General features: G+C 41.9%; 1 protein-coding gene and 1 long non-coding RNA gene across 2 annotated transcripts in view; one reads left to right on the forward strand and one right to left on the reverse strand.

The window, feature by feature from the left end:
• Nucleotides 1-2,279, reverse strand: part of LOC112549219 — a 56,024-nt gene extending 53,745 nt beyond the window's left edge. The window contains exon 1 of the long non-coding RNA XR_003092581.1: nucleotides 2,159-2,279. This is a non-coding gene — a long non-coding RNA (uncharacterized LOC112549219). The remainder of the gene's footprint in view (nucleotides 1-2,158) is intronic.
• Nucleotides 2,280-2,655: 376 nt separating this feature from the next.
• The window catches only part of SACS (sacsin molecular chaperone), a 59,231-nt gene continuing 48,005 nt past the window's right edge, over nucleotides 2,656-13,881 (forward strand). The window contains 1 exon segment of the mRNA XM_006039436.3: nucleotides 2,656-2,786. The gene's annotated coding sequence lies outside the window, so the exon portion shown is untranslated.

Genomic DNA, 13,881 nt, shown 5'->3' on the forward strand with positions numbered 1-13,881 from the left:
CCTGCCTATGCAGGGGGTCGGACTCGATGATCTATTGAGGTCCCTTCCAACCCTAACATCTATGAATCTGTGAATAGACAGCAGCCTCTATTCCATGCTTGCTTAGCCCTGCCTGAACTCAGAAAGGCCCTACATAGTCATGTCAGGCAGTAAAGATAGTGCTAGTCAGGGAGCTAGATAGCCAGATGCGTTTGTATCTGGTAGCTGATAACCAGATTTTGTTTCTGTTCCCTACTGTAGATGACATCATGATTTTTATTAGGTTTGTGATCTGGAAACATGGTGTAATGTGGCTCATGCCCTACTGCTGAGAAGGGGAAGGAAACTCTGGAGCCTGCTGGCCAGCCAAACCATCAGGCAAAGACTAAAGGGTAGAAAAGACTAGATGAAACATTCACCACAGAGCCAGTGGAGGCAGCATCGCAGGCTGGAGGTTTGCATAGAAACAGTGGAAGACCTACCAGCAAGGGGCCATCCTGAGGCTGCTCCAGCAAGCCAAATCCAAAAGCGCCTATGGCAGCTCAGGGAGGCAGGTGATCAGCTGGGGGTGGGGCTGGGGAACTATATAAGCACAGGCCCTGAGTGAGAGTAGGGCAGTATACCCTGGAGGCCAAAGGGGAAGGAGCCCTACAGTAGACTGCCTGCCAAGGAAAGCCAGAAAGCGGTCCTGCTATCCCAGGGAGAGACCAGTATGGAGCTGAGAACTGGCAGAGCAGGAGACTCTGTTCAGACAGGGAATTTCAGCTAGACAGTGTGCCGGGGAGTTGGAGCCAGTGGGCTAATGTTTCAGTTTGTATTTTAACAGGTGATTTGCAGATGGAACTGTAAGGGTAGGTCTGGAGATCCCACTAGTGCCTAGGGACACGTCATCACCTTAAGCCCTGCTGGGGCAGGCTCCCTGGCCAAACTGGCCTATTTCTTTGTCAGCATGCAGGTCATGTACAGTACTGGGCACAAAACCACAAATGAAGTAAAAACAAAGTTTCCCCAGATCAACATCATAAAGGACCATTCATATTAGACTAAGCATGGCAATGAAGAACAAGCATCAGGAAACTATGTCACTCACTAATTATGGGACATATTCTCTCAAGGTTGTAATTACAGTAGATTTCTATTATAAGCTGTTTTTTTTAACATTCTTTGCAAAATGATCAAAACTAAATAATCCTATAATTTTTCATATATATTTTTATGCTGTAGATCCTGTGTGGATCTCTAGAGTGTTTGTTGGAGACAAATATACATAGATATAGAATTAGGTTTTGATGAAAGCACCTGCTAGCCTAGCCTGAAACACAGAGAATAGCAGTTATATTTCCACAGCACAAAACAGTGTTTGGTTGCCAGTAGTTTAATAAGGTTTCCCACAATCATTTTCCTTCTGTCTGTGATGAACTTGTGTACTGGAATGGGACGGTGTTTGCAAAGGGATGGAAGGAAGCATGAGGGACTGGAGAACCTATTCACATATTTTTAGATTGGAAAAAAAGGCTTTATCACAGCCTAAGAAGGACAAAGCAGCAATTGCCAAACAAACATGAAGCTGGACATAGCTTTGTTCATGCCAAAGATGAAACATGCTTTATTTTACATACATATAGAATGACTCAACTTGTGCTGCTTGACAGCGGAAGTCTTTCATTTATTGTACACTATTCAGGTTGCAAGAATAGTACATTCTGTTATTTTGATTGGAAGGAAATGGTTACACTTTATTTCTAAAAACTATGTGAAGTATTTATAGTAGCATAACATGGAGGCTGACCTAAAAAAATGTAAGTAGAACTGCAAAATTATGAATCCTCCCTTGGAAAGCTTGGCTATAGTCTAGCTAATTTCACTGCAATCTAATCCATCCCAAGGCAAAAGTATTCTGCCCAACATGCTCCTCAGTTTGGTGACATAGTTTTAACAAAGATATATGCCTAGGTAAACCTGAGAGTTTTTTTCAGTGTATTCTAAAGCAAGGAGAAAGTAAAAATCTGTCTCTAATTCAGGATTCATACGGCAGTTAGTCTGTTATGAATCCAAAGTATATGATAGTTTTCTGTAAGAATGCACAGAGAAAAAAATCTCATAGCTTTGTTCCTGATCTCCATGTGCTTGCAAATACTGTAATGCACAGTGCAGTTTTATAATTAGAAACATGACTCACATAAAGGCAGCAACTGCAGCTATGTCCTCAGAGGAAATGACTTTTCCATGCCCTTCAGTTCAGTTCCTTTCTGTGTTAATGCCCGGTTCCGTCTTTCCCATTTCTTTTTCTTCTCTCAGAACCTCCGAGATGATGCTGAGAAGTGCCTACTAGCAGATCAACGGGAGAAGAGAGGACTGACACACTCTCTGCTATTCTCTCTGCTTTCAGGAAGAAGAAGGAAAGGAAAAAATGGAGATGACAGCTACTACAGAACAACTGAACAAGGTTCAATTATAAAAGAAAACAATTCAAGTTTAATTTCAGAAAGAATCCAGGACCTACTTGCTCTCCAAATACTGTTCTGTTTAAGAAAATAAGATGGACAAACCCTTTGGAGTGTAAGGGAGACTTGACAAGGAAATTGGATAAGTAGCAACAACTAGAAGCACTGCCAGATTTTGGAGATAAGACATGGACTGAACAATTGAAAGGGGCTTCATATGGCTGGGCTTTCTAGCAGCCATTTAAACAGGAAACAACGATGCATGAGCAAAGAAGTTAATGAATAAATCGTAAGTTCTGCTTCATGTTTCTAGCAGGAGGAGATCACGGGAGCAAAGAGAATGGAGATGAAGGATAAGATCAGGTAAATGAGATGGCCATTGCAAAATACTTTGATTAGAATAGCCGGGGAGTGGGGTGGAAGAGGAGTTAGTGTCTCTGATCTTGATACAACTCCACTGGATCCAGTAGGATCAAGTGTAGGCCTGAAATGGACTTTGGCCAAATTTAACTGGGTATGTCTACATGAGATACTTTACTGAGCAATAGAGCAGTTTACTGTGTAGTTAGCATGAGTGCATAGGTGACTGGTAGGAGGAGCATGGGGGGGGCACATGCCCCCGCTGACAGGGCTGTCCCTGCTGCCGACACCACCGGCAGCTTCTGCGAGTGCTTGCCAGCCCCGTCCCCGCCACCAACAGCTTCTGCAGGTGCTCACCAGCCCTGTCCCCACCACTGATGCCACCACTGGCTTCTGCAGGTGCTCCCCAGCCCCATTCCCACCACCGCCACTGCCAGTGACTTCTGCAAGGACTCACCAGCCTCAGGAGGCACTAGTTACCCATGTGTGCATGTCACACACTTACTGCACAGTAAACTGCTCTAATCTTGAGTAAATTTGCTACCTGCAAATGCAAGCATCAAATTTACTAGCGACTAGTTACTGTGCAGTAACATTTGTGTAGATGCCTGACTGGGAATTACTGTGCAGTAACATATGTGTAGATGCCTGGTCAGCTGGGCAGCAGCGGGCGGGAGGTTGCTGCCTGTCCCCAGGAGCTGCCTGCTGCTGGCGTGGGCTCTGCCACTGAAGCCCAGGTGGAGACTATGTCCTCCTGCCCCAGCCTCAGGGAGGTTCCAGCCCCCTGCTCGGAGATCATGATCATGGAGTGGGGGCTGGGAGATTCTTATCTCCCAGTGCCAGCTTTGTGGTCACGGGGCTGGCACTGGGAGATCCTTATCACAATGTAGCTATATGTGGAGATGCTTCACCTATCTGTGCATCAGGCTTATAAGACACATTAGCCTGTTGCATAGAGCTTATGGCCACCGATTTGTATGTTGTAAGGGACTGAAATGAGGGAGTCTTTAACTGAAAATGTGGGCATGTCTGTACTATAACATTATTATGCCAGTCAGTGGTCCCCTCAAATACACTGTGCAGGCTGCCTCCTGAGCATTATAGCTGGACTTGTGTGGTGTTGCATGTGGGGCTAATTGCTTCTTATAAGTCACTGCTAATTAGCCTGGGCACACTACTTCTTGTTCAGGAGTTAGCTCGTTCAGACTGTACTGCATGCTTGTACTGTTGTCTCTTATAGTATGTTTGTGGTGAAAATATATTTTATGAGCCTTAGTTAAAGAGTCAAGTTCTCAACCTGGGAGCTCTACAGACCCATAATCCCTGTGCTTTGGGCAGAGAGAGGGACAGGTAATATACATGGATAAATTAAATATTTCATATATTTCCTCCATGAATGCTGTGTGCCCCTGGAGGCTGGGGTGGGAGGGGGGCATGGTGAGCAGGAGCGTGGTGACAGTAAACGGGGAGCTTCCACAGACAGCCATGGCACTGTTGACAGCAGGGGCGGGGGGGAGATGGTGGCAAGACGCCACCAGCAGCATTGGCGGTGGCCAGCAGCGATTGTGGACTACCCACAGACACTGCCGGTGGTTTTGGCGGCGAGGGGCAGGGGGGTGGCAAGTGGCGACTGCCTGCAGGCGCCGCTGGCAGTGTCAGCAGTGCCCTTTTCATAGGGGATGCACTGCCATGCTCAGGGGGTTTGAATACCTACAGTATTCAAATCCTGGATAAACTCTGATTTTTGTGACAACCATCCTTTTTGCTGATAACAGGAATTCAAATGGTGAGCTCTCAGGATTTGAAACATAGACCCTGCAGATAACACTACAAAAAATTGTCTGAGCTCAGCATATATATGTGCTTTACCTCCTAGTGTCTTGAACAGCATCCCCAAAGCTGGGGTTAACACTTATGTATGAGTTAAGCAGGGAGAGATACAAGTTTTGGCCACCTATTGGTAATTAAAAAACATACAAATCTCCCCCAAACCCAAATAACTCAAAGAATTTGCCATGTGAGAAGTTTCTCTATCCCAGACTTTAGAAGAGTGGTTCTCAGTGCTTACCTCCTTGCACAGGGGCCCGGTGGGGAAGAGGGAGCATTTACCGCCTTGTACAGTGGAGCTGGGATGAGCAAGCGCTTGCCTCCTAATGTCCCATGGTATGGTTGAAAGGATCTCATGGCATTTCAGGGTACTATGGATCCCTGGTTGCGAATCACTGCTTTAGAGAGAAAGCTGGCATTGAATCCTCCTCATCTTGGTTGCAAGAGTGTTGTGAAAACCTCCAAACTCTTTCTTTCCCATAGATAACTTGTAGAATCACAGGAAATGAAGGAAACAAATCATTTTGCGTTCATATCTGATATCATTTATTTGCGAATCTAAAAATCTCCAGGAAATATTTTCTTATTATCATTTAAGACTAAAAAATAAATAGCAGGGGTCACTCTGTTGTCTGCACAAATGTTGCCAATTTTGCTATTTGGTCAAGGCGTAGGGGACATTAATTTATGTGATGGCTGATTGCCTGGAAAAAGGAATAACTGGGAAAATACAGACACTTTGGGCCATAGCACTTATGCTTAGTTTAACCTAATGACAAAGGACATTGATTTTAAGCCTCCTCTTAATTCATTGTGGTTGATTAGCTTGGAACAACTACATGAAAGAGGCAAACTTTTCATTTTTCAGAAGGGGTCTAATTTCCCTTGATAAAGCATTTTGACATGATGAATGTGTGTCCTAGAAGCACTATCTCCAAGGTTTCCTTCAGCTTGAGAAATAGGCTCTATACTCATTACCGCTTCTTTTTCAGTCTCAAATGACTCTTCACGCTAAAAAAAGCGCATGCTTCATTTTTACATGCGGAGTAAATGACTTAATCTATACTGCTTGACAGTAAATTTCTTGTATCAGGTATTAGTCATGGTTCCAAATGTTTTCACTTCTGCACCTCAATATAAGGTATATAATGGGCACTATTAAATTATGTGTCTTGATAATAAATGATTAATCTGTAATGCTAATCTATATAATGGCTGTGGCTCTTTTGATTTTTTTCAGGCTTGTGTAGTTTATGTTTTCATATGAGTTTACACTAACCAGAACTCCCATTAGACTATTTTGGGGCATTTCAAAATCCCCACTGGAGTCTTTTTATTCCATTAATACACAATTGTATCCATAGCAAACAAGTAAATTATGAATTTTAAAGATTTAGTAACAGAATTTTACCCAATCATCTACTTTGATAAAATATGGGTTAATGGATCTATAATTGAAATAGCATCTCCATGTTCTTAATTTCAATTAATTGTTAACTTTTCAAATCTATGCACCTTAAATTAGATATCTAAAGCCCCACTTCTTTAACTGCTCAGCAGAGGCAGAGCCCTCAGCTCATGCAAAGTCCCAGGAAACTGGTGGGATTTTACATAGAGATTTCCCAGTGTAGAGTACTTTGACAAGGAACTATATATGTATTTAAATGGTTTAATCAAGTTTTAGATGCTTAGAGGAATTAAATGTATGAAGCAGAATAAGCTCATGGTTAAGGAACTGGAGTTGGACTCGGGAAAACTGGGTTAAATTTCTGGGCTCCACCAGAGACTTCCACTGTATATTTAGGCAAATCACATGATCTTAGCAGGCATCTGTTCACAATTTTCTACTTTGATGTGTCAGTTTCCCAATCTTGTCTGTTTTGTCTGTCCAAAGATGTATCTTCTCCTCTGTACTTCTGTACAGCATCTGGAAGACTGGGGCTCTAACCTCAGCTGGGGACACATGGGGTTACCACAATACATGTAAAAATAATATAAAGCTAAATGGACAGTTTTTAAATTAAGGTTGTCTTTTAAGTTTTAGAAATTGGTCTTACATTGTGTATATGAGATGCTGTTAAACTTACAGTGCTTTGGCTCCACTTCCAACCTCCTGCTCCCTTCCCCTCCCCCACTGTATAAACATCACATACCACCAAAGGCTCCTTTACTTAAGTAAAAGAAACTTCCTTTTCAGAAAGAGCTCTCTCATTAGTTTTTTAAATAACCTTGGCATCAGGAATCCCAATCCAAGTCTTACTCCTCCTAAAGAAAAGATTTACTTCCTTATTTTTTGTGCCTTGTAAAGTAGGCCCAATCTGGATTACTTCTGGAAATGTAGTTGCCTAAATTCTGATTTAGTCTTATTTAGCTGCTTCTGCAACCAAACCAGGTCTGGCTGTTAGAGCTTGTCTTCACTGCAGCTTTAGCATGAGGTATAACTCAGGCATTGCCACTAACCTAATTTCTGCACTCCCACAAAAATCTTTGACTCAAGTGGTCCTTTAAATTCCAGGTAGAGTTGGTTGAAACTCAAGTAACCATTGCTGATGCTCAAGTTATCTGTCCAGTGTGAATGCAACCACAAATTACAGCTTGAGTTAGCACAACTCATCAGCTGCTGCTCTATTTGCCTTTTGCTGCTAACCAAATTACTTGATATAACAAGTAAAAATGTATAATATGGAACTTAATGTCTGGGTTTGCCCTGCTAGATTTTCCAAGTATCTTCTGGTTGTCTCCTCCATCCGAAACTGACCCTAGTCTGTTACCTTTCATGAGCTATATAGGGAATCCTCCTGAGCCTAGGTTCCCTGGGTTACTTCTTGTCACAGTTACAGAATTATGTCACCTCACATCAAGGCTGTGCAACATCTGTGCTGCCCGTCGCACTTCAGAAGTCTGACTTGGAATATATTCCACACAGATTTGTATAGCCCTGGGGCTGTAGGGTGTGATAGTCCATTGGAAACAAAATAACAACACTTTGCAAAACAATCACTGGGAAAAGGCACAGTAAAAGATACTACTACATGGTACTGCATCTTTTCATTTTTTCCCAACTTTATTAAAAAATACTTATTACAATTATTTTTCTACCAAGCGGAAAATAAACGTATTTAATAACCATAATACATAGTCTGCACAATGCAATCCAAGATAATACATTTAATAAATAATACTGATCAAGCTTGTGAGACCTAATACTCAATGGCCGCATCTACAAGTGTGCTTTACTGCTGACCTGAGCGGGCTAATTAGCAGTGGAGTAAAGTATGACTGCCTACACGTGTGACGGTATTAGGCTGCAGTAAATTAATTATTTCTGCCATAAAATAGTACTGTAAGGAACAGTACTACCTTACGGCAGGGTAATTTACTGCAGTTAAAAGCACGTGTAGATGCTGACTGCTGGTGAAAACTCCTGCCTGCTGCCTTTCAGCACCCTTGTGACCCAACTAGCCTGATGCTGCTACCAGGAGCCCAGGGCTGGTGTAAACTGATCCGCCCCAATTCAAATTGCTGCTGTCCTGGGTGTGCGTGTAGATGCTGCGCTTGGGCATAATTTACTTCTGCTCAAACTGTTCCAGAGTTTATTGCTTCAAATTAATTGCACATGTAGATGCACCCAAAGAAACACAGAAATAGCCAGTAAAGAACTAGTTCAGCATTGAAAATGTCTTGTTGCAATTTCTTCCCTAGCTTAAATGGAAAGGAGGACTATTTCACCCCAAGTATTGTGAATGAAAAATAATGGCTATTTAAAAACTTCTCAGTAATCTCTAGCTAGAATATTATGCTTCTAATTATGCTTCAGTGGAGGGCAGTGATGTCCTCCACTGCCCTAGCCTAAAGTCTCATGATGGTTCATAAATATAATGTAACAAGGTAATTGTTCTGGCACATTTTCCTGGGATGACACAAGAGCAAATAATTATTCATTCTGTTAATACTTCAAAACTGTATGCTAAATATAGTATTGCAACACTAGAATCCCTCCCAAAACAATTCCCTAGAGAGCAATTTCTGAGACTATTTGTATCTGTTTTACTTCTATCCTCTCCCCGGGATTTCCCATAATTCTGTATTTATTGTGAAGAAATGGCAGCTTTTCTGTAGTTAGGGCTGAAGCCCTAGCTCCTATTTTTAGGCTTGCAATAACATGAGTAGGTTTTTTGTTTTGTCAGGGTATGCTAGGGTCAGAACTGAAAGTGAATTAGTGCACAGCAGCATATCAGGTTTTGTTTGTGTGTCCTTTGTACTGCTCCTTTCTCTGTAGGCAAGTAGTAAAACAAAAGAAGATTTATTATTAAGCATTTTGCAGTGGTGTTTGTAGGATGCTATCAAGGAACTGGCTTATGTTACAATATAATAGTTATTACTGACTCAAGTTAAAATTACATTAGAGAGAGAACATGAACCATGCAGTGAGAAAGGAAAAAAAACCCAAGGTTGATTTTTGTGCCTTTAAATTTTTTGTTTATTATTATTACTAGTAGTACTTTAATGTCCTTCTTTTAGTATTTGCAGATTGATATCTAAATGTAGAAGTGCATCAGCTCTCTCTCCAGGCAGAAGAGCAAAGCTTTCACCCCTTAAATAATTCAGCTGGACCACAGCCACTTATAAATATGGCTTACTCTTGGGATATAATGGAGCCATATGATGGGACAGACTAGGAATATTGATTAGAGATAAAAAGGATAAACCCATAGTAAATGTTTTTAGCAATAAGGCTTACATTATATAACACACTTAAGGGAAAACCAGATATTTTATTTGAATAAGCTATTTTCACAACCTTGACTGCCTCAATTATCATTAAAAGTAAGTCTAAATAGAATCATTATGATTTTCTCTTAAATGGTTTCCTTCAAGAAAACAACACTGTTTATGGTGCTATAGATGGAATTCAAGTAAGGGATTAACTGAATCAAATTCTGCCCTAATGCTCATTTTCACTATTATAATTAAGAGGGAAGTAGTGGGGGGAAAATGTAATTCATAAAATTGTCTTGTATCTGGTTTTGCATTGTCAAAACTAACAGTTTGGTGAAAACTGTTTTCATATTTTCTCTAAAAAGGAGAGACTCCCCCCTCAGTAAATGCTTATGTTAAAAGTGATAGATTTAATTTCAAATGTCATGAAACAAGATTAATAAATTCATCAATATACCTTGCTGTTCAGTAAAGCACATTTGACACATTCAGTAAAGCACATTTGACACGTTAAGCTCAAATGCTTAAGCAATCCTTATTTAAAAAAATCTGTTGCATAATTATTGTTCTAGAAATCAGGTAGAAACAAATGTAATGTGTTTACCATGTTATAGTACATTTCTTTTTGTTAGTAGTAGTGTTTTGTCTTAAATCTGAATGTGGCTGTTTGAGTCATGTTAATTGCCTGCCAACACTACAGATTCTTAGCAGCTGCAGTTGTAGATCTTATAATGCAGTGTGCTTCCTGTTGCATTAGTAAGGCAATTATATTTGTTTCTTATCACATTATTCCTACTGTTCCTCTCCCCAGACATCTTCTCACCTGTTTATGTACATCAATATCCCTTGTTGGATATGAAAGTGGTCAGTTATCTTCCGACATAATAAATACCAGTGTCGAGTCATTTTAGAGAGGTACAATTAAGCTTAGTAGTTCTGAAACCTACAGAGTTTTTCATTTTCAAGGAAATAGCCATTCTAAAGATTGTTTTCATTTCATTTTATAAAAATATGTCAATATTATAAATGGCCCTGTTAATTTTACATTCACACCCTGTGATTTTGTTCTATATATCTTGATTGCATCTCCCACTTCCTATAATGCTAGCCAAACCAAATTATTCTTTACAGATACCTAGATTTAAAGAAAAAGCTTTCCTATATATTGCTATATTAAAATGTTATCTCGATTGAAAAATAGCTGTAATATACCACTGTAGTTTTTCTAAGTTTATGATGTCAAACATTTCAATATCAGCCATTCTCAGTTTACCTGTAAAAGATGGGTCTTTGAAATGCATTATTTGCCCTGGGTTCTGAGAATCAAGTAGGATTCTTTTATTCTCAAGTAGCAAAGTCTATATGCCAGACTTTGTATGTGTGGTACCCTTGTCTTCAGTATGTTTGCATGGTATAATGACGTACTAAATGAATTCACTCTCCTAGAATTGTATTTTCAGCTACTGTAACAGGAGTAACAGTCACAACTGATGATTGTCACCGAGACCAGAAACAGATGTCATTTTTGTTGTGAGATCAGTGGTGCTGGGACACATCCTGGCACAACTGAGCCAATTGATTGGCAGGTACAGATGTTGCCTAGAGCTGTTATCCCACAGAACTGGGCCCCTTTGGCTCCTGGGGCTTCAGGGGATAAATCGTGCAGGACAATGGGCCCAGGGTATCTGACTTTGACTTGGGTCGTGTGTCTGCAAGCATGGAGTGAGGAACTATATAGGGTTCCCTTGCTCTGTAGCATGAAATGCATTTCATATTGTAGAGGCTGCTCCCTGCTTGCTGATGTGCTCCGTGGGGTGAAGAGGGGCCAGGATTGGGGCAGAAGCAGTGGCTTGTGGGAAGCCTGGGTCCCTTATTCCTCCATGTTGCAAGGGACAGTCATTGAGATGCCCTTTACAACATCTTGGGACAAACTGGGTGCTGACAGACATGCAGGCCTCTGCTCTAACTCATGGTGCTTTCCATAAAGCACCGTGAGTTAGAGTGGCCCCCCTGACCCATAGGTTGCAGTGGGGGGGAGGGGCAGGATTGACCTCCACTTTGGAGCTGATTAAGCCTGAGGAGCCTGTCTACAGCCTCTCTCCCCTAGCCCTGCTCCACTGCTTCCCTGCTGTGGTGCTGTCTGCAGGAAGGGAGGGGGGAAAAAGAAGGGAAAAACAGCTGTGGACTGGGGTTTGCCTGGCCTGAGCTGGGGCGGGGTCTGCAAGGCAGGAGAACTCCAGTCCACGTGCCCTCTCTCTCCCACTGAAAACCTAGCCCACAGCTCAACCCCGCTCCCCTCCCTTCCTGCAGATAGCACTGGGGCAGGGCTGTGCTGCATCAGCTGAGCCCTGATCATACGACAGATTGACCCTAGAGAAGAGAAGTTCCCTAATGCCCTCCAAAATGGAGTGTTTTCATCTGATTTCACATTTGATGAGGGTTAATTTGTTGCACGATCAGCCACTTTTAAAATGCTCTGCGGCTGTGCACATGTGTAAAAGCATGGCTATAGAGCTCTTCCAGGGGACCAATCGTGCAACAAAAGTAACTACTATCTGTGCCCACTATTACCACATTATTTTGTGGCAGCAGATTTTGGGCTTTGTCTCAGGACACCTGTGAGGTACATCTAAATGGGAGGAGTTCTGTCCCACCACAAACAGGACATCTGTTTCTACCCTGAAGTCAGCAGATGGTTCTGAATACTTGGAAGGAATACATCTGTTATGTCAGCGCAATTTTTGTATCATCACTTTTCAAGGAATAGTCCTTATTTACAGATGTTTATCCATTGTTTAGGTTTCAGGAGAAAAGTTTAATCAAGGGTGCTGCTGATACAGGCAAAAGATAAAAAGCTTGGTTACAGATAGCAGGGTGCTTCACATCAATTTTTTAACAAGGAAAATTTATATCATCCATGTATTGCCAGTCAGTTGTTGAGATGTTACTGACTGAATTAACCATAGTGGAGATTTCTATCTTTATACATCAGGGATGCTCAACCCCTGGCCTGTGGGCCAGATCTGGCCCATGGGGCACCCCAAGAGCAGGGGCCAGGGTGGTGGGGGTTGGGTTGGGGTGATCCAGTGCGCGACCACAGCAGTGGTCGCAATACGGCATGTAGAACGAGTGCCCGTTCCAGCACGAATTGGACTGGGCCCACAGGCTGGATCCATCATCACTCATCCGGTCTGTTGATGAATGGTTGGGCACCACTGATATACACAGCTTTATGTTCTAAATAGGTTTCTTCAGCTTGATATCTTGTCTTGACATTGTAAAAGAGACTGTTGCCTTCCACAGAGTTTCAGAGAATTCTCTTTGCATCTAGCATCAACAATAGTGTTTTCTTTGCCCTTCTGATGGTCTTGTCTGAAATTCTCTCCTTCCCTTTCTGTTTTGGAAAGAACTTCAGAATAAAACTCACAATGTAAAGTCTTAACTTCACTGAAGTCAATGAGAGACTTGCCATGGTGTTCAAGGAGGTTAGGATTTAACCCATGAATCCAGAGGTGGTTAGCCTTGTTAGTTTGAAGCCAGGTAGAAGGTACGGTAGGTCTTTTAAGATCTTTTTTTTTGACAGTCCATATCTAGATATGATGAAGTAGGTTGTTGCCTTGCCGAGACAGTTAGTTTGGTACTACCCTGCCCTACTTTCTATGCATTAATTTTACAATGCATCTCTGATAGCTACAAACATGGAACATCAGAGCATCAGGGATGGTTAATCAAAAATGGAAAGAAGAGAGTGAGACGTGGAAAATGAAGAATGAAATAACAAAGATAAAGACGAGAGGATAATAAATAACACCTTGGATAGAAAGTATTCCGAATGTCCCAGGGGGGATAAGGTGACATTAAAAGAGGATAATTTGGTTTGAATATCAGGAAATGCTTTTTGCCAGTAAGATCTGAGTGTGAGGAATATTCTCCCAAGGGAACAAGAGACTCTGCCATTTGGGATATTTAAATATTACAAAGACTTTCTAGAAAAAACTGGCTGTCTACTTTCAAGAACATGGTTCAGGGCTGTGAATCCAAAAGTGACTAGCTTTTGTAGAGCAAAGTCTAGGAAACAGTCCAAGCAAGGCACTCCACTTACAAAAGTGCAAGTAGTTTACAACACTTATATTTTGAGTCACTGCAGCCTCTAGGGTGCAGCAGTGCAGATAATTGAATTAGCTCAACAGAGCAGCAGGCCTGCGTGGAGTTTTATATGAAGACAGCAGTACTGTGTGGTTCAATACTGCCTGTGCAGTGTCAGGCAGTGTTGTACTGTGTCCTCTCTGCAGACTTAGCAGGACTTTTTCTGCTGTTCAGCTGAGAACAAATTATAGTCCTGTTTTAGGATGTTCTTGGGGACACCAGCCTTGAAATGTGGTACTGTCTTGCAGAGCTGTTCCTAGGGTTGTGCGGAGTATATCAGCCTGTGCAGGGCCTATGTGGCACTGACCACGGGGCCCAATTCGCCGCCCTTCCCCCCGCTCCAGGGACAACCCTGCCACCCTGAAAAATCTGGGATGGTTGATCACTTTAGTAAATCCAGGGTGTA

Source organism: Alligator sinensis, unplaced genomic scaffold (assembly GCF_000455745.1).
Source record: "Alligator sinensis unplaced genomic scaffold, ASM45574v1 scaffold777_1, whole genome shotgun sequence".
In the NCBI taxonomy this organism is placed as follows: domain Eukaryota; kingdom Metazoa; phylum Chordata; order Crocodylia; family Alligatoridae; genus Alligator; species Alligator sinensis.